Source organism: Rhinolophus sinicus, chromosome 16, assembly GCF_057876585.1.
Source record: "Rhinolophus sinicus isolate RSI-liver-muscle chromosome 16, RSI-T2T, whole genome shotgun sequence".
In the NCBI taxonomy this organism is placed as follows: domain Eukaryota; kingdom Metazoa; phylum Chordata; class Mammalia; order Chiroptera; family Rhinolophidae; genus Rhinolophus; species Rhinolophus sinicus.
Window position 1 is genome coordinate 55,319,964 of NC_142516.1, and position 18,632 is coordinate 55,338,595.

The 18,632-nt window shown below is 34.3% G+C and overlaps 1 protein-coding gene and 1 pseudogene across 41 annotated transcripts in view; one reads left to right on the forward strand and one right to left on the reverse strand.

The window, feature by feature from the left end:
- Nucleotides 1-18,632, reverse strand: part of PTPRD (protein tyrosine phosphatase receptor type D) — a 2,065,421-nt gene that overhangs the window by 612,846 nt on the left and 1,433,943 nt on the right. For all 41 annotated transcript variants that reach the window (XM_088793168.1, XM_074330438.2, XM_074330432.2 and 38 more), the window contains one exon: nt 11,396-11,434. The gene's annotated coding sequence lies outside the window, so the exon portion shown is untranslated. The remainder of the gene's footprint in view (nt 1-11,395; nt 11,435-18,632) is intronic.
- Nucleotides 14,333-15,081, forward strand: LOC109445132 (transmembrane protein 126A pseudogene; annotated as a pseudogene).

Genomic DNA, 18,632 nt, shown 5'->3' on the forward strand with positions numbered 1-18,632 from the left:
TAGGGATGCATATGGACCCTTATGGATTCCTCTGACTGACTCTGGCTAAAATAGTGACATTAAATCAATATATTATTTATTTATTTTTTGTAATTGGGGAATATTGGGAAACAGTGTGTTTCTCCTCAGTATATTATTTTTTATTAATTGAAAGTTAGAGATAAGACCAGACAGTGACATAACCTCTCTTATTTCGAACTGGAAACAAAACAAAAAATACAAGTCCTATCATTGACTCAAATGGTGACCCACTTTCTTACCTAGATCATTGTGACTATGATAAGAATTATTATGTTGATTCTTTGTGCTTGGTAAAGTATCAATAAATTCTTGCAGCTGCACTGGGAAACATTCTAGACCTCTCAGGTTTTGTCTGTGGTACAATTGACTTATTCATTAACATTTCTTTGAAACCTATTATCTACTTGACACTCTACTGGGAATACAAAAAAAAAAAAAAAAAGATGATGAGATCCCTACCTTCAAACGTGTCTATCATTTGGAAATTACAGTCATATAAACACATTATTATAATAGAGTACGAGAAGGGCTAATAGAAGTTATTTAGGGTACCGTGACATTAACTAAAGGAAATACATATACAAGTCATGGTAACATAAGAGAAGCCAGCCTTTGGGGATGCAGTATGATCAATTTAGTGGTGGTAAAACACAGAATGCATAAATATGGGAGTAGGATATGGAGATAAAGCTAGATCTCGTAGAAGGATTCCGTTCATGAAAAGCATTAAATTCTTTGTGAAAAGTTTGTGCCCAAGCAGAAATGAGACACACAAAAAACTGTATTTTAGAATCATCTTTCTGGAAGTATAAATAATATATATATATATATATATATATATATATATATATATATATATATATATAATATATACACACACACATATGTATATATATATACACATATATATACATACACACATATGTGTGTATATATGTACATATATAATATTTATGTGTGTGTGTATATATATATATATATATATATATATATATATATATATATATATGATTCAAGTTTTTGCTCCATCAAAACATATCTATCTGTTCAAACAAAGGGACCCAGTGATACAAACATAGATCATCTTTTTTATAGAAGAGCAAAAGAAGCTGTCTTTCCTGGGTAAGCCATTGTACTCTTATTGACCTCTGGCTAAAATTTCTTATCCAAAGTCACTGAAGTGGAGGTTAATTAAAATCACTTAAAAATGGAAAATAAGCATCATTTAATAATAAAGATTTTAAAAAATCTGCTTGAAGTAAACATATGAAAAATTAATAAATAAAAAGACAGGGTTAGAAGATGGTATCTTTTAACATTTTTGACTATTTTGGATGCCTACTTTCCTATGTTTTAGCTAAGAAAGCTACAGTTCATGACGGGCTGTTAAGTAACCCATGCCTTTTCCATCCCAGTAGTTAGTAAGCCTGCATTCTGGAATCTCCAATCTGGCAATTCTGTGGAGAAAGGGCGGGTATAAACTATGCACCTGTTACATCATTGGTCTCCGGTTTTGATGAGGGTGAAAGCATAAAGAAAACAAATGGTGAAATTCTGAGTTAAAATATTCCACACACTAACATGATTTTTGGAATCTTGCAAAGATTATTAACTAACCCCATTAATAATATACTGGGAGTTGTTGGTTATATAATTTTAAAAAACACTATATTACCCTAACATTTTTAACTATATAAAATCTGTTTTTTTCCTCTCTTTTACCATAATACAAATGCAGTAAATATCATGTCAGGTAAAATATATATTTAAAAAAATTGCTTAAGATAAATTTTATGACATTGTGCTTAAAGGAAAAAAAAAAAAAAAAAACCCTTAAATTATACAATTGTAGTTAAAGTGGGACCAAAGTAATCCTTGACATTCTGCTTTAAGAAAATGTTCATATGTTTGAAAGACAAAACACCAAAAAACAAAAACCCATGAAATCAAGATAGTATATATGAATATAGTAGATCTCTCTATAAAACTACAAATACTTTTCTCATTCACCTAATAGCTATTTTGGAATAATTTTCTATTATACTCAATATTTTGTTTAGCATGTACAAAAGGCTATTTATATGTACTATATCAAAGCCACAACAAAAGATTATTAGGACTATCATCTGCTTAAAAAATGAGAAAATTGAGAAATAATGAAAACTGACTTGTCCTAAGTCATACAAAGGCTGCATTTAAACCCAAGTGAATTGAAATATTGGGTTACATAATTTTTACAGTCCTAACATTGATGTCTAAATGATCCACAAATTTCAGGGGTAACTTCTAATTAATAACAGGAATGGATAAATAATTTATGAAGATAAGTCAGTTGGCATAGAGAAAAAAAATGAGAATGATTTGTGAAAGTTTGTATGAGTGCTTAAAAATAAAACCAAGTTGAATGATGACTTAGAGATAATATAATTTTGACAAAGTAGATATTCATCTCTCCATTGATAAAACTGGAGGATTTCATTCTCCAATGTATGTGCCAATTTCAAAATATTTTATCTCAAATCTAGCATAAAGCTTTATTTTTTTTTCCTTGCATAAAAAGTGCAAGGGCAGATTGCAAAATACTAGGTTAATAAGCTGTAATTTATGGCAACTTCCAGAAATCTCTCTAGATTTTGACTAGCCTTCCTTCAAGGAGTTGTGAAAATTTTATGTTGACTTGGATCCTGTGTAGAGGGATCTTGGGTAATATTCTTGCTCCTTATATTCCTGGGGACTTACTTTAAAGAAGTTGAGGAGTTACAGATGTGTCCTAAAATTGGCCAGCCTATAGGAAGATGGAAATTGTTAGGAATTGCCTTGGGGGAAACCAGTTATCAATGGTTAGAACATTTAAGATTTCCACAATCCCTTCTAAAAGTGCCATGATTTCTGAAAAGAGGTCAGAATATTAATAAATGAATTACACAATTGATGTAGGTCCTAAGGCAATGTTAGAGAGTAACAGATTTAATATATCTTTGACCAATATTCCCCAGGCATACAAGGAAGAAACTGATAGAAATCAGATCATGGACAAAGCTAGAATTTTAATAAAAATGGGACAACACTAGCCACAACTATGTCTGAGATCCGAGGCACACTGACGCGTTATAGGATAATCCTTGCTTATACCTCCTGATTTGTTCTTCAGCCATTTCCTCCTTACTGTGCCTCTAGAGCTCAACACTTACGGACAGCATCAACCATGCTCTCTTGTCTTATAGTTTGTAGTTGGTTCAGGCAATGTGAAGCACCAGCAGAATATTAGAAGGTAAAAGAAAAGAGGAGTTATGATAATTATTTTCCTTCTTCTTTATCTGCTAGGACACATGTTATCATACGAGGACAACAGCTTTGCTTCACTTAGGATCAGGTTCTTGTTGGGCGGCCCTCTTAAACAGCGCAGATCTTTCTGGGTTCTGAAAACCGTGGGCTCCCTCAAGCCTAGGCATGAAGGTAGCTTCCAGTTTCAGTAAGCCTAGGATGCTTCAGTCCTTTAACCCTGTCCATCCCTCTGTAAGTAGTCAGTTTATTAAAGTCTCTTCAACCCTTTTTATGTATGCCGTCCATGTTCTGACAGGTTCCTGACTGATAGACACACATTGGATTGTCACATGATCGTTGTTATATGTGCGAAGAATTAGTGGTGGGCTGAAAATGTCATGTGTTTATGACACAGACAAAAAGGATGTCCCCAACAAGACTTAATATGGGTAAAACAATTATTTTTAAATTTCAATGGTTTTTGTTGATTATTTTGGTATGGGAAAAATCTCCCTTGAATTAGGGCTCGTATGTAGTATGCTCATAATTTAGATTGCCCTATTTACAAATTAGTATGGCGTGTGTATCCTGGTTACCTTAGAAATTACTTCTCTCATTGCTTTTTGGCCTTTTGGCTAAGATCAAGTGTAGAAATTCCTTCTCTTAAGTAGAAAGTGACAATTACTATCTGCAGGGGCACTCAGAAATAGTATCTGTTTTTCAACTCTAGGAAGACATAAACGTGGAGAGTTTTTCAGGGACCACCAAATGTGGTTGTTCCAATGTTACATGGTCTCACATGTCCCAATACACTGTTGCATGGTGGAATAGCTTATAATTCATCTATTATTCTCACATCCTGGAAGACCAGTAAGCCTGGAGCTTTTGATTTAAATATTATAGAATTAAGTGCTTATGTGAGAAAACAGACCTATGGATAAATAGACGGTAAAATAGTATTAACTGCAGTACATAATTACATGGTATATAATCACCTCCGTGGTTGTTACAGGCCTAACAATAGTAGGCAAATTAGATATGCATTAAGAGCAAACTGTGTTATTCAAAGTCCTGAAACTCAAATGTACTCAGCAAGGAAAGAGGTTTACATGCTATTCATTGTTGGGTAGCTAAGAATATATTCCTATGGTCTGAATGTATTCAGAGCCTCTTAGCCTTTTATATTGGGAAATGTTGTGGGTATGGTGCTTTCATAAATCTAATGTAGTGACAATTATACAGCTATTTTACATTTTCTTTAGTAAGACCAAACTAGCATTTTTTTGTTTTGTTTTGTTTTGTTTTTAGTATGATTTTAAATTCTGGTTCAAAGTTGGGATTTCTTGACTGCCCCTGAAATGGGTTTTTATAATGATACCTGATGGGCAGACAGACTTTGAGGTGGTCCCCAGGGTCCCTTACTCCTGGTGCCCATATGCCTGTATAATTCTGTCCCCTTGAGTTTGGACAGCACCTGTGGTATGGTTCTAACCAATAGAATTTGGCAAAGGTGATAGGATTTCACTCCCCTTATTATGCTGTATTATATAAGACTCCATCTTGCTATCAAACTGGTGTTAAAAGTTCTATTTCTCACTTGCTGGTATTAAAAAAGGTGCCGTGTTGTGAGCAGGCTTATGGTGGGGGCCATGAGGCAATGCACTTCAGGAAGCCTCTAGCTTCAGAGAGAAGCCTCCAGCCACCAAGCAACAGAAGCTGGAGCCCTGGCTCTTAACAGCCAGGAGGAAATGAATTCTGCCAACAACCTGAGTGAACTTGGAAATGCATCCATTTCCAGTTGAGCTTCCAAATGAGAACTAAACCCTTGCTGACACACTGATTACATCCTCGCAGAAGACCCAGTTAAGCCTTGCCTATACCTACCCATAGAGACTGTGAGATAATAAATATGTGTTGTTTTAAGCCACTGAGTTTGTGGTAATTTGTTACACAGCACAGAAAGCTGATAGACTTGCCCAATACATACTGAATAAGTACCATGAGCCAAGCATAATTCACAGTATTTGAGACCACTATAAAAGAGATAAATCCATGCACTCGAGGAAGTTATGGTAGATGGTTTCTAATATGTCTGGCTAAAAACATCAAACAGGTAAGATGCTTTCCTTTCACGTACAGATATGGGTAAACTATTTACAATGTCAAATGACTGTTCCATTAAGCAGATATTAGAACAAAGCAGATTTACATTATAATATTAAAATTTTTATCAAGCTCCATCAATTAAAGTTCTATGCCCTATATACATATTTTTGTCATTCTGCCACCCAGGACAAGGAATCTCCATTAACTACGTGAGGGTATATATCTTTGCCATTAAATACTGTAACATCAGGCACAAAAGTAAAACTTGACAAAATTTTACAAAGCTCAGCAATGCTAAATGAAAATCTGTGACGTTGTTTTGCCATGCTAACCTTCTCTGTGTGGTTTCAGTTTTAGTTTTAGTGCTGTTGAAGTGAGAACTGTGACTTGTCTTTGTATTCACTGCCCACTAGCCTACACTGCCAAACGTCTACTATATCAAATCAATATTAGAGAGTTGGTCACTGTCTTAAATGAAGTTTTCTGTAAAGTGTTTTGAGTGTCTGAGTTTCTTGAATGGCACAAATAAACACAACAAATCACATTAACAGGGTCAGGAAGAAAGGGAGTTAAAGAGAGGAATGCAGATAGTACAAATAATAATGAAAATAAAGCTTAATTGCAACTACATTTGAAAACTCTTGCCAGTTCTTATGTTAGTTTGTTTTCCATTTCTGAGGCTTTAGAGACTTCACATCAAAATAACAAAAGAGTGGCTAAATTCTGATGTACTACAAAGAGCTTCTGCAGCAGTAATTAATATGTGGGGCCTGACACTTGAATTCATCTTGGAAACCACTCTGGAGGTGCTGAGAACAATAAATGTGCCATGGGAGCACCAACCAGGCTGCGCCATCATTGTTGTGTTCTGTCATCGATTATTGAGGATAGCAGAGAAGTGATCACTCAAGATAGAACTAATAATAGTCTTCAAACATGGAAGGATCCTTACTTTTATATTTGGTAACAGTTCATGTATAGTGAATTATGTTTTGTTTTGTGTTTTCTCTGCCCTAAAGGGCACAAGCTCAAGGCTTTTCTTCCTTCCCTGCTGCATCACAGGCAGCGTTGGAGTCACTTAATTCACTATCTTGAAATAGCCCTTTTGGATACTATTTTTTTTTCCAAATGTAAACATAAGAGAGTATACAAAAATCCAAGTATCAATACAACTCCACGATTAGAAATATATGGACACTGCAGGCAGAACCAACTCTGCCCTGAGCCAGATACCCAACCTGATATCAAAATTCAGGGAAGAGCTGAGTGTAGCACGACCTGAGAGGTGACCACTGAGTTTTTTCATTGTGCGGGTCAAGCTGCCTTTGCTAGCCTTAGTTCCTTTACTGGGGTCCAACTAATTCAATTCTTCCTTTCCTTCACAAAAAGGCACCCTACTGGTCTGACAGTGTCAGTGTACAAGTGAGGGCTTCTAGGTAACATGAATTCTTGTTAGAGGCATCTCGTAGTTTCACCAGCCTCACTGTAAGATTGCACTCCGAGTGTCCCCTCACTCTTGAACTCTTCTTGGCTTCTGCAATTTTACCCTCTTGATGGATTCTGATCCTCATAATCTGTAGTTGTTCCAGATAATGAACATTTTTCTATAGCAAGTAAACTGTAAACGCTAAGTAAGACTCACAGGGGAACAGTAACTCTCTTAGGAAATAAAGAGGTAGCCATGCAAAATAAACAACTGTTTGGTCCATTGCTACTACCTCATTTATTTCTGGAAGCATTTATTTGAGTTTCATGAACGAAGTTGATATTGTAAATAACCCCACCCCCATGATCCCAAGATAGCACTTAGCTCTCACAATCTAGATGGAAATGCACTTATGTTGCACAATTTAGATTCTTTCTCTTGTACAAGATTCCAACAGCTTTTCTCAATAACAGCATCCCTATTTCTAATCATGCCCTGAAAAATGCCATCCAGTAGCTCATCTTTTCCCTCTCAACTTTACTATGCATTAAATCTAGTCTTACAAAAGTATAAAGAATACCTATGCAATTACTTAGGATGAATAAAATCATAATCAACTCAAAAGAAAGCAGTATACTCATGCAGAGAAGCCTTGCCAGGAATACTCCAAAGAGGAAATAAGTGTGTTTATCTATGGTGATAACAATACAGCTGCCTAGCAATCAAGTTAACTTTACTATCATCTTTATCAAGCAGTATGTTTACAGTGGAGACAATCCAAGGAAAGAGAAATCTGTAGCTCGGTATCAGCACAATTAAAGTGTATTTCTAAACACAGTCAGTCTCTTGTTTATGAAACAAGAGGCTGACTACTAAAGACACAGTGTTTACACAGGCGTAGATTATTTAAGATTAACAAATGTCCTAACACATTTAAGGCTTAGTCATTTCAACTTTTCTCCAAAATTACGTCTTTCACATCACTTATTCTAAATATATATATATATATATATATATATATATGTATATATATATTTATATATATATAATTATATCATTTTATATATATATATCATAAAATATTTTATTGAAAGGGGAAAAGATCTTGTTGTAATGTGTGTATACGTGTGTGTGGGTGTATACCTTATTCATGTCTATGAGTGAGTGTGTGTGTATGTGTGCGTGTGTGTGTAAGACAAATATCATTCTGAGAATTGTTGATTTTATTCAATAGTCTAGGAAAAATTGTCTAAAAAATAAAATGGGTTTATTTTAATGAAGTTAATTATTTTTAAAAATTAAACAATTAACCAATCATTCTGGAGCCTCATTTTTATTTTTCCAACAGATTTTTTGTTTTTCTTATAGAAGTTCAAGAGCCTGGTATCTTAAAGGGAGTGTTCAATGTGCGTTTGGATATAATAATTATCCGCCTTCTTGACTTCAGCAAGTATCCTTAGACCAACTCAGATGAACCACAGATTTCATACCAACAGCAGAAAAACAGGAACATTCAGAAAAGAGGATCTTTCGGATTTTGTTAAGGAGAGGGATGCTAAATAGGTAGAAAGAAATATAGGACCTGGGACTTCTGTCTGCGAAACTATCATAGAAATGTAGATGAATTGGATCTTAAAGGCACATGCAAGAGGATTTGAGGTTGATTCTGTTGTCAACAGGCCACGTAGAAACGATTTGTAGATTTTTTTATTTTGTAAAACTTACTAACGCCTTCCAATGGAGCTTGTCCAAGGCACGATGCCAAGTTAGAGAGACTGTCTTACTATTTACCCTTTCAGTAGTCCTCACCCTCTGAGGGAACTAGCAATCACTTTTTTTTCCTTAATTTAATTTAGTTTTATTATTAGTTTCAGGTGTACAAAACAACACAATGCAGATGCAAAAAAAAATTAACAGCATTTTAGCAAGTTGGATCCTGTGATATATAAAAAGGATAATGCATCATGACCCAATGGGATTCATCCCAGGAACTCATTACATATGATATTTGAATATCAATCAGTGTAATTCACCATACCAGCAACTGTAATAAGAAAACAAATATGACCTCAATAGACTAGCAATCAGTTTTGCTCTCTCTCTTCTTTTCCATTAAAGATTCGTCTACACCAATGTGGATAAAATCACTGTGATAATACTTGTATTAAATATATTACATTTCACTAAGAAAGGTAGCAGAGCATTTTGTAACACATATAAGCTGTGGAAAGAGTTCTGACTCCCAATTCCCCCGCCTTTTTCCCCCCCCTAGCTAGGTGATGCCTGTCATGTTACTCAACTTTTCTGAGAATCGTTTGGAAATGGGAACAATCAGATATTCTTTACATGATTGATTTGAGGATTCTATGAGGAAATGTACATAAAACTACCTAGCCTAGAGCTACTGCAATAGATGAGAGGACCCTCGCTTTATTCCATTAAGGGAATATAAGGGACCAGACAGCAGGGAGATTTTTATGAGGCTGAAGTACTTCTGCCCTCCAAATATAGAATCATGAAAATGATGACTAAAGCTTCTTAAGTGACAGATTGATTCACTCCCAATATAACTATTTTAAATGATAAAGTTGAATTACAAGTACAAACACCTGCAACAATTCTTGCAAAGTCATTTGTGCCGCTCATGGGATTTCAGATGGAGACTACTAGTAGACCCAAGTAGAACCCAAGTCTCACCAGCTACATCAGCCCCTCATGTTAACCAAGTTCCAAATACTTCCAGACTGACAACTTGTTTAAACGCCATAGCAATTTTGTGAGTAGGTAATATTATCTTTTTCTTTTCTTTCTTTCCTTTTTTTGTTGAAAATGAAACCATTGAGGTCCAGGGTGATTAAGTGACCTTGATGGTGATGCTGGTATTTCACCAAGTACTTTGGAGTCAATGGCCACTCTCTGTCACCATTAAACTCTACTGTGTATTCATGAAACAGAATAGATGGTTGGCTATTAGTGACAGCTTTATACATGATGGACAGTAAAATACCAGTCTTTTTCTCAAGATATATCAACTGTTAGGAAGAAAGAGACCCTTTATTGTGATGATAAATGATTAACATGTAACAGCCACCAGAGAACAATGAGCAAACAGCAACAACCATAAACTTAAAACTCACTTCCTAAGTTCTGCTAAAAATGAATTTTTACTTATTTATATCTTTATGCCAATAAAAGAAAAGATATCTTGAGGAATCTCTATCGTTTATGCTTTGGGATAGAAAACTGACAATTCTACAAGGTTCCATGGTAAATCTGTATATTACATTGAGATTAGCACCATTGTTAGCCTTTCCTTTGCCTGCAAATAGCAATTACAGAATAACTACAGTGTAAATCTAGGGCTTTGTGTCTCTGAATGCAGGAGTGATTTGAACTGTTCTGACTGTAAATTTGAATTGTTTAACATATACTTTCTGTAGATTAGAAATGCATTTTAATGATTTATTTCACCTCTGTAAGTGCATTTTCCCTTTTTTAGAAGTCAAGCGATTTCAAGAGTAGAGCAGGTTTAGAACACTTGTAAGAAAACTTGAAACAAATCAAGAAACATTTTCTTCATTGAAACAAGGCTTAAACTAAGCATAAAGCAAGATTCTCAGAAACATCAAATAATTATACAATAATAGGTATTTTCCTTCTTCAATGAAACAGATAAAAATATTCATTGTTTCTGTGTTTTAAACCATTCAAGTTCTAGTTTCAATTAACTACATTGTCAAATAAGTAGCAAACATTTTAAATGGCACCCTCTCCCTCTATCTTTCACCACTTATTCTTGTCTTTCTCCCATTCTCTCAGGGCAACCTATTACATGTGTTGTCTCTACTTCCCTTTACTTTCCAGTCTCTACTCTTTATTCTTAATTTGTTGTATCTCTATCTTTTTTCTCCCAAATGTTGACAATGAAGCAAATGTAATATATTCATTTGCTCTCTTTATTTTTATGGTATTCTGCTGTCTTCCTTCTTATTGTTTTCAATTCTACCTTTACTTATTTGTTTTCCTTTTGACTATTTTTCTACCTGTTCTTTTTCCTACTCCATTAGCTGAAGGCTCTCCCCTCAGCATCCCAACAAATCTCACTCCAGTGTTGGGAGTAGGCCCAAACTCTTTGGTGCTGAGTCATCATTCTGCAAGAAGTAGGTTTGAGGAATCAAATCAACCACTCACTTGGCTCTTCTACTGAGGTAAGAACAACACAACTAGAGCAATATATGCTTTGTAAAAATATTACCTTGTGAAAATTCGCTGTATAGATTCACAATTATTCTTGACCATAAAACTTGCCTTATTACTTTGAACTTAAAATTTTACTCCATCTGTAATGACTTTATGTCTGCCTATCATGTACAGAAAATTCATGTAGGTTTTTAAAGCCTCCAAATAATCTGAAAGTGTTAAAAGTTTACTTGCAGTCCTCATGCTCCATAATAAAATTAACACGTTTCTCAGAAGCTAAAACCTATAGTAGTAAAGAAATACTATTAAGTAATAAAACAAAGTAAAATTGAAAGACTAATAACAACAACAAAAAACCAAGCATGCTTTAAATCTTACCTGTTCTTTAAATCCCACAGTTGTTCACCATGTGTCTCACTATACAAAGAAAAAATGTGACACAATTAAAATGTGAAAATGATGCTATTAAAATACTGCTCAGTTAAGTGATGCATGTTTGTATTACTTAGCTAGTGGAAAATGTCAAATTCTCAAAAGTAGTGAAATTAATTGTATTTTGGCATTTCCCTTCATAATCATTGTTGTAAAAAGCAATTTAAAACGTTCCTTTTAAAGCAACAAGAAGCAAAACATGCTATGATTATTCTGGGAAGAGAAATGACAGTTTAGAATATTAATTCAGTATACTTCATAATCAAAATTGTATGCAATCTGAAATAAATAACATAAAAACAGCAAATATTAAATTAAAAACTTATTTTGGAAAAGTCTTTGAACAATTCTTATAATATGATATATTCCTTACATTGTAAATAACTCCTTGCATTGTTAAGATTTCATTCTTTGGTAAATACACACAAAGCCCCTTCAGTTGCTTTAAATAGCATCACTGTCATCTCTAGGAAGACATAACCTCCCAAACTGTGATGATAATATTAAAAAAGACGAACCTAGAGACAAATCTAGATTTCAAAATTGGGTGGAGGAAAAGAATTATTAAAATTTTAATTAAAAATTGAAATTTATTATTAATATATTTTGATTAGAATTTAAAAAGATTCAAGTCCATGAAAGTATTGTAGTGTTTCAGAAGTCTCATAAGCCAGTCTCAAAACCAGACAACCATGCTTGCATTTTCCCAATGATTTGCATTAAACTAGTTCACCCTGTTGTTGTCGTTGTTGTTGTTTTCTTTTTATAAGAGTAGAACTGAAAAAACAATCAAGTTGGACTCTCTGTGAGTAGTTTAGGAAGGGAAGTATTAATCCATTTCTGTAAATTTCTAGAAAATGCCAAATGATTTTGAGTGACATAAAGCAGATCTGTGGTTATCTATCGACACGGGTGATGCAGGGAGGAAGGGAGTATTAAAAAATCCATAAATAAATTCTTGGAGTTGATGGAAATGTTTGTTATCTTAATTGTGGTAATAGCTTTACAGGTATATACGCATGCCAAAACTCATCAAATTGTATGCTTTAACATGCATGGCATATGCCAACAATACCTTTAAAAATCTCTAAAAGAAGAAGTGGAACCTTGTGAAATATATATTTTATGTAGGGCATAAAATGCATGGTTGACCCATTAGAAAATTAATGGAGGTTGTTATTGTTGCAATTTTTGTTTTAAAATATTATCTGGCTGCTGTGTGATAACCAGGTTGGGGAGAGGGTGGCTGAAGTGGAGATGGAATTCTGTAAGGAGGCATAGACTACCATATTGTCAGTGGAGGTACAGGATGTTGGGTTGATTCACGACAGAGGTAGTAGGTACAAAGAAAAGTCTTGCTGTGACACTGAATGTAAAGGTCAGACAGAGTAAGGAACCAAGGATGATGGCCAGCTTTTTGGCTTGAGCAACTGGATGCATTGTACTGCCATTTCCTGAGATAAAGAAGAATGGAAACCATTATAATTTGAGGGAAATAAGAAGAGTTATTTTGGACATATTATTTGTGAAATGCCTGTGAGACAACCAAAAAAAAAAAAAAAAAAAAAAAAATGAAAATGTGAAGTTGAGTAAAGGTTTCTAGAACTAATAGGAAAAGTTAGTTACAAAAATACCTTTGAATACTCCCAGCATATAGATGAGAGTGGGTGGCTTTCATGGAATGGAGACAAACATCACTGAAGGGGAATGAAGACACAAAATCTAGCAAGGTAACATAACTCCCCAACATCCCAACTATACTCAAAGCCAATGGAAGCTAACCCAGAGAAAGGAACCCTGAATCAGGACGTTAGATGACTTATCTACTGGGATGTTTACAGCCCTCCTCCCACCCACAAATAATCAGAATGAGGGTGAAAAGAAGTTCTATGTGCAAGAAGCTCATGTTAATTATTTCTTATGCTCCTCAGAGGCTCCTTTCTAAATTTTATGTTTTAGTACTTTAGTAAATTAACCTAATCTGACCCCAGTTGAATCTTGAAATTATCCTCAAAGGCTCTTGGATGTCTAAATGTTTACTTAATAGGTGTTTACAATCACCTCACTTAAAGTACATCTCTTAACTAATCTTGATGTATCTTTTCTTACATACATACTTTTTAAGTCAAATTAAAAATGAAGAATAGATTTCTGCTAAAATTCTCAAAAATAAGCCAAAATAATTTGCAGAACTTGAACATTCTTTCTTTGCAACATGTGCATGGGATGTGGAAAAATCTATGCTATGATTTGCTGAAGGTAGCTGGATGTTCTGTACCATGATGCTTTACAATCAGCAGCTCTTACATACAGAGATCCATCATAAAAACAGAGCAAAAATCTTTGAAATTATAATTATTATAGAGGGAGAATAAAACAGAAATTTTATGGCTGGTATGAATGGTGTTCTGCAGAATAACACATAATTTGAGAATAATCCACAGTAGATTTAGTTTTGTTAGTTTCCATTTGTTTTAAGCATAGCTGGGGTATTGGGGAGTTATATAACATTTCTAGATTGTGGTTTCTTCACCTATAAAATGGAAATGGTACAAACAACTTCTAAGGATTTTGATGAGAATAACGGGGATAAAATGCCTTATATAGTGCAAAGTACCATAGACTGCACTGCAAAAAATAATAATGAGACATCATGGCTAACAGTGGCACCTAATACTCAATGATTTTAATGTATGTACTGCATTTAATTTCGTTTAGAATTTTCCAAGTCATTGATAAGGCCTAGAAAGAAAAGATGTCAACTCTTCATATATCGATGAAACAAAATAAATGAAAGATACATGCAATTTTTTTTTTTTTTTTTTTTTTTTTTTTTTTTTTTTTTTTAGCTTTTATAGTTTGCTGACTGAATTTTTAGGGATACACAATAAAAACGAAAGGTCTTGTGGGCTGAGTCATGTGTCAGCCAAAGATGGCTGTGCTTGGGTGAATTGTGAAAAAGTTGCAGTGAGCCTACGCTACTGAGGAAGACCTGAGGAAGCACTGACTACAGGGAGGAGATGGACAATCATGAACCAGATTATACTGTTGAGGAAAACCAAACTTTTGATATCATAACCAGAAAAATTATCCAACTTCCAGAAGCAGAAACAGACCTACTTGAATGTGGATCAACGCATATTGGACTTAATGCTCCTCTCTTTGGCCTAATAGCAAATAGTCTTTCTGTGCATCTTAAATGTGACACAGACTCGTATAGCTGCAGGCTTACCAATGGCATAAGTAATTCCACTTTTGACAGCAAACGTATCGGAAAAAGGTTTCGTAAATTTACTGTCGCATACAGGTGGTTTGAATTGTGAAACCTGTACCATAACGCGGGATAGATTAGTTGGTCTATTTTTGGTGGTCTGTACCCCGTTTACTTGGCTATACCTGTGAATGGTGGTCTCGCAGCCAGGTATGCCTCAGCCCTGCTACCAGATAAAGGAAACATTTTAATCTACTGCATCAAAATTTCTAAGCCAGTCTTTAGAAAGATGTTATTTCCCTTTTTGCTCCAGACTGGGTTTGCAGAATACATTTGTTCTAGATAATATAAACTACTTATAAAGGCTCTTCAGTAGACTGAACCTGGCCTAGAAATTCAGCAAATGTGTACTCAAAAATAAAACTGTAAAAATAAACTATGTCTAATGTATGAATAAACATAGACTTATAGTTAAAAAAAACATGATAAAAGGTCTAGTACCTGCTCAAGGCGCATTGCTTTGACTGAAACACAATTCTAAATATGCTTCTTCCATTTCTCCCATTCCTCTCTCTATACTTAGTTGCTTTCCTAATTTTCTAATTCACATTTTTTCTTCTTTTCTTTACTCCCTGATATTGCTCATTTTCATTGTCTCACCTGTATCAAGATTAAATCATTAATCATAATTCCCTAATTGTTTAGTTTTTATTTTTCTTTTTACAAAAATAATTCAATATTCACTGTTGAAAATTTACAAAAAAAACTGAAGTAAAAAACCAAGTCATTCATAATCCTATGACAAGAAAGAACTGCTATTGACTTTTTGCTATGTAGTCACATAGTCTCTTTTCTATGTATTAATATATAATTTATAAGTTCACTAATAGCAGCAAGTTGCTCCTTTTTTTTTTTTTTTTACCATGAATACTTTTTTTTACCATGAATACTTTTTTACTTTTCCATGAATATTTTTCAAATGATATGAGTTGCTTTGCTACAACATTTTTAGGTATTGCATAGGTACTTAAAATTTCAATTTTATAGATGAAACATGATTTGTTAGATCTATCAAAAAGGCTGTTGTCAGTTCTTTTTTCTTGTATTAGCAGCCCTGTGATAAACATTCTTAAAGCTGTATATTTGCATGAATCATGATTATTTCCTTAGGAGGAATTGCTGGACTCAGTCAAGCCTGTATATCAAATTACAAAAATGATAATACCCATTGCCAAATTGCACTTCAAAAGGTTCTAACATTCAACACTCTTTCCAGCTAGATATGAGTGCTTCCTTCCTGACACTGTAGCTAATAGTAAACCCTGTCATTTTTCAATTTTAACATTTTAGTCAGGGCAATCTTTTATTATTGTAATATATGTTTCATTGGCTTCCAGTTGGGTTGAAAAGTTTTTCATTTTTCAAAATTTTATTTGTATTTGTTAGTTTCTGTAATGCTCACGTATTTTGCCTGTTTATCTATTAGAGTGCATGTCTTTGTTATAATCACTTGTAATAAATTCTTATATATTAAGGATATTAACTCTAAAAATAAATATTTGATTAAGAAGACCAATGATGACAATAACATCTCCAGGATTAACATATGCCAAGATTCATCCTAAAACCCAAGAGACAGTTAAATAGCTTTCTTAGTTTATTGAGATGACAGTGATGATAAATAGATGAATGAATTTAAGTAAATTCAGTTTCATGCTTCATTTTTTATTACTCCATTTTCATTTAAATTTGAATGAATATTGCATTTAGTTTATTGCTGTTTAGTTTGGATTGTTTACATCAATATATTTTTTATTCACTACTGCGTTGGTTATGTTTTACTTTCTCTTTCCCTTGAAACTGTGTGAACATGTTTTTCCCTTATTACCCCAAAAGAATGAACTTGTGCAACTAAGTTATTTTTTTGGTTTTGTTTTGTTTTGCCATATTACCCTAAAAGGGAAGACTTACTGGTGTAGCTAAAGTTAAAGAGAAGAAGCAAACTGCATTACAATTTTTATGTAAGGTTTTCCTGTGTCAACCAGGGCTCTAAGGCTTTGTCTGGTGTTGACATCAATCGATAGAACATGACTTCTTTGAGGTCAGCAGCTAATCACAAATGTGATCGCAAGGGAATTCATGAGCAGATCTATACTTCTCCAGACTGACTTAGATATACTTATTCCATGATAAAACTAGAAAATTGTCTTCATGGAGCTTCAAAGACTAAGCTAGCTGATGTTCATGAGTGGTTAGCAAATAAGTGTGCCATGGCAACAATGAGAACTGAAACAAAATATCTTAGATTATTATTGTGCTTTATAATCTTTTCACTATCTCATGTGACACTTACCTATCAGTAAGGAAGATAATGAGCTTTGCAGACATATTTACTTGCAACCCGATCTTGGGCAAGTCAACTAATCTCTGAAAAATATCAGCCTCCTTTTTGGTAAAATAGATACAAAAAAGAAAATGATACTTATCTTTCAGAGTTGTCGTGAGTTTTGAAAAATTCAGTGAATTTTAGTACTTAATACTCAACTCGTTCATTCATTTATTCAACACATAATTTTTTAGCATCTACCATGAGTTCTAGACACTAGGAATTACAGTTTGAAGGAAAATAGTCAAGGTTCTTTCTCTGATAGACTATAATAGGAAAACAGGTAATAAACAACAAAGATCGATGGACAGGTAGACAGGTAGATGGGTGGATAATTTCAAATAGAACTAAGTGGCATTAAGAAAATGATACAAAATAATGTGATACAAAATACAAAATAATGCCCATAATGTGGTATGGGCAGTGTTGGGTAATACTGAATAGGGAAGTCAGGAAAATCTTGTTGAAAGGTGGTAACTTGAGCTGACACCTGAATAAAAGACAGGACAGCCATGTCAAGAGGAAGCGGTGAAGACCTCTAGATAGGGCATATTTGTGCAAAGGCTGTGACATGGGTATAAACTTTAGTGTTTGAAGAACACAGATGTGCCCAGTGTTGTTGGAACATAATGAACCAGAAAGAGTTTGCCATGAGAGGGGTGGGAAAGGAGGTGCTGGATAGATCATAGATTATATGAGGCTTTGTAGTCATGGCAGTGAGTGGACTCGTGGTAAGGTAACAGGGAGCTATGATGATGATGATGATGATGATGATGATGATGATGATGATGGTGATGATGGTGATGATGATGATGATGATGATGGTGATGATGATGACAATAAAGATCAAGTTGATAATTCATTACCAGTTCAACAATTTAGGAAACTGTCTTTTCCTTTTGCTAAATGTTTTATACCAAACCAGCCACTGAATCTAGTTTGCTGTAAAGACTCTTTTCAGTTTTATTTTTTGCATGTTTTGTTGTGCCTGTAGTAATGATTTTTCACCTCTTTAAGCCCCGAGTTGATTACTGCTCTTGATTTTTTTGTTTGTTTCTATGTATTTTCTTAAGGCATTTGCCAATTTTCTGCATCGATTTTAATGCTGTAGAGCATTTACAAGACTCAACAGATTTGTTTAGGAATTAGATTTCTGAAATTCAGACTGCTGCATTTTAATAAGAGCTATAATTAATAGACACCTTTATAGTTTTCTCATTCTCTACCTATCCCATGCCCCAACCTTGTTTTCTTAAAGCCAGGCTCTCTTACACACACATTTTAGCCCTACCAGCCAAAGAAAAGGCAAGCTTCAATTGACTTTCTAGGAAGGCATTTCCCCTTCCAGAGCCTTGTCTCCTCAACTACTCCTTTTGCCTGTTTGAGTTTTATCTGTTCGAACATTTATTTCTTTTTCCCAGTTACGGCTTTTCTCCTTGACTGGATACTCCACTCTCTATCCTTGGCTTTGGCACCTGCTATGTTTGGTGTTCTCTCATCACTATTTTAGGTCATGCCTCAGCTTTCCTGCATAGCCTCTGGCATACATCATTCACCTTGTTCAGCCCATTTACCACCCACCTTCT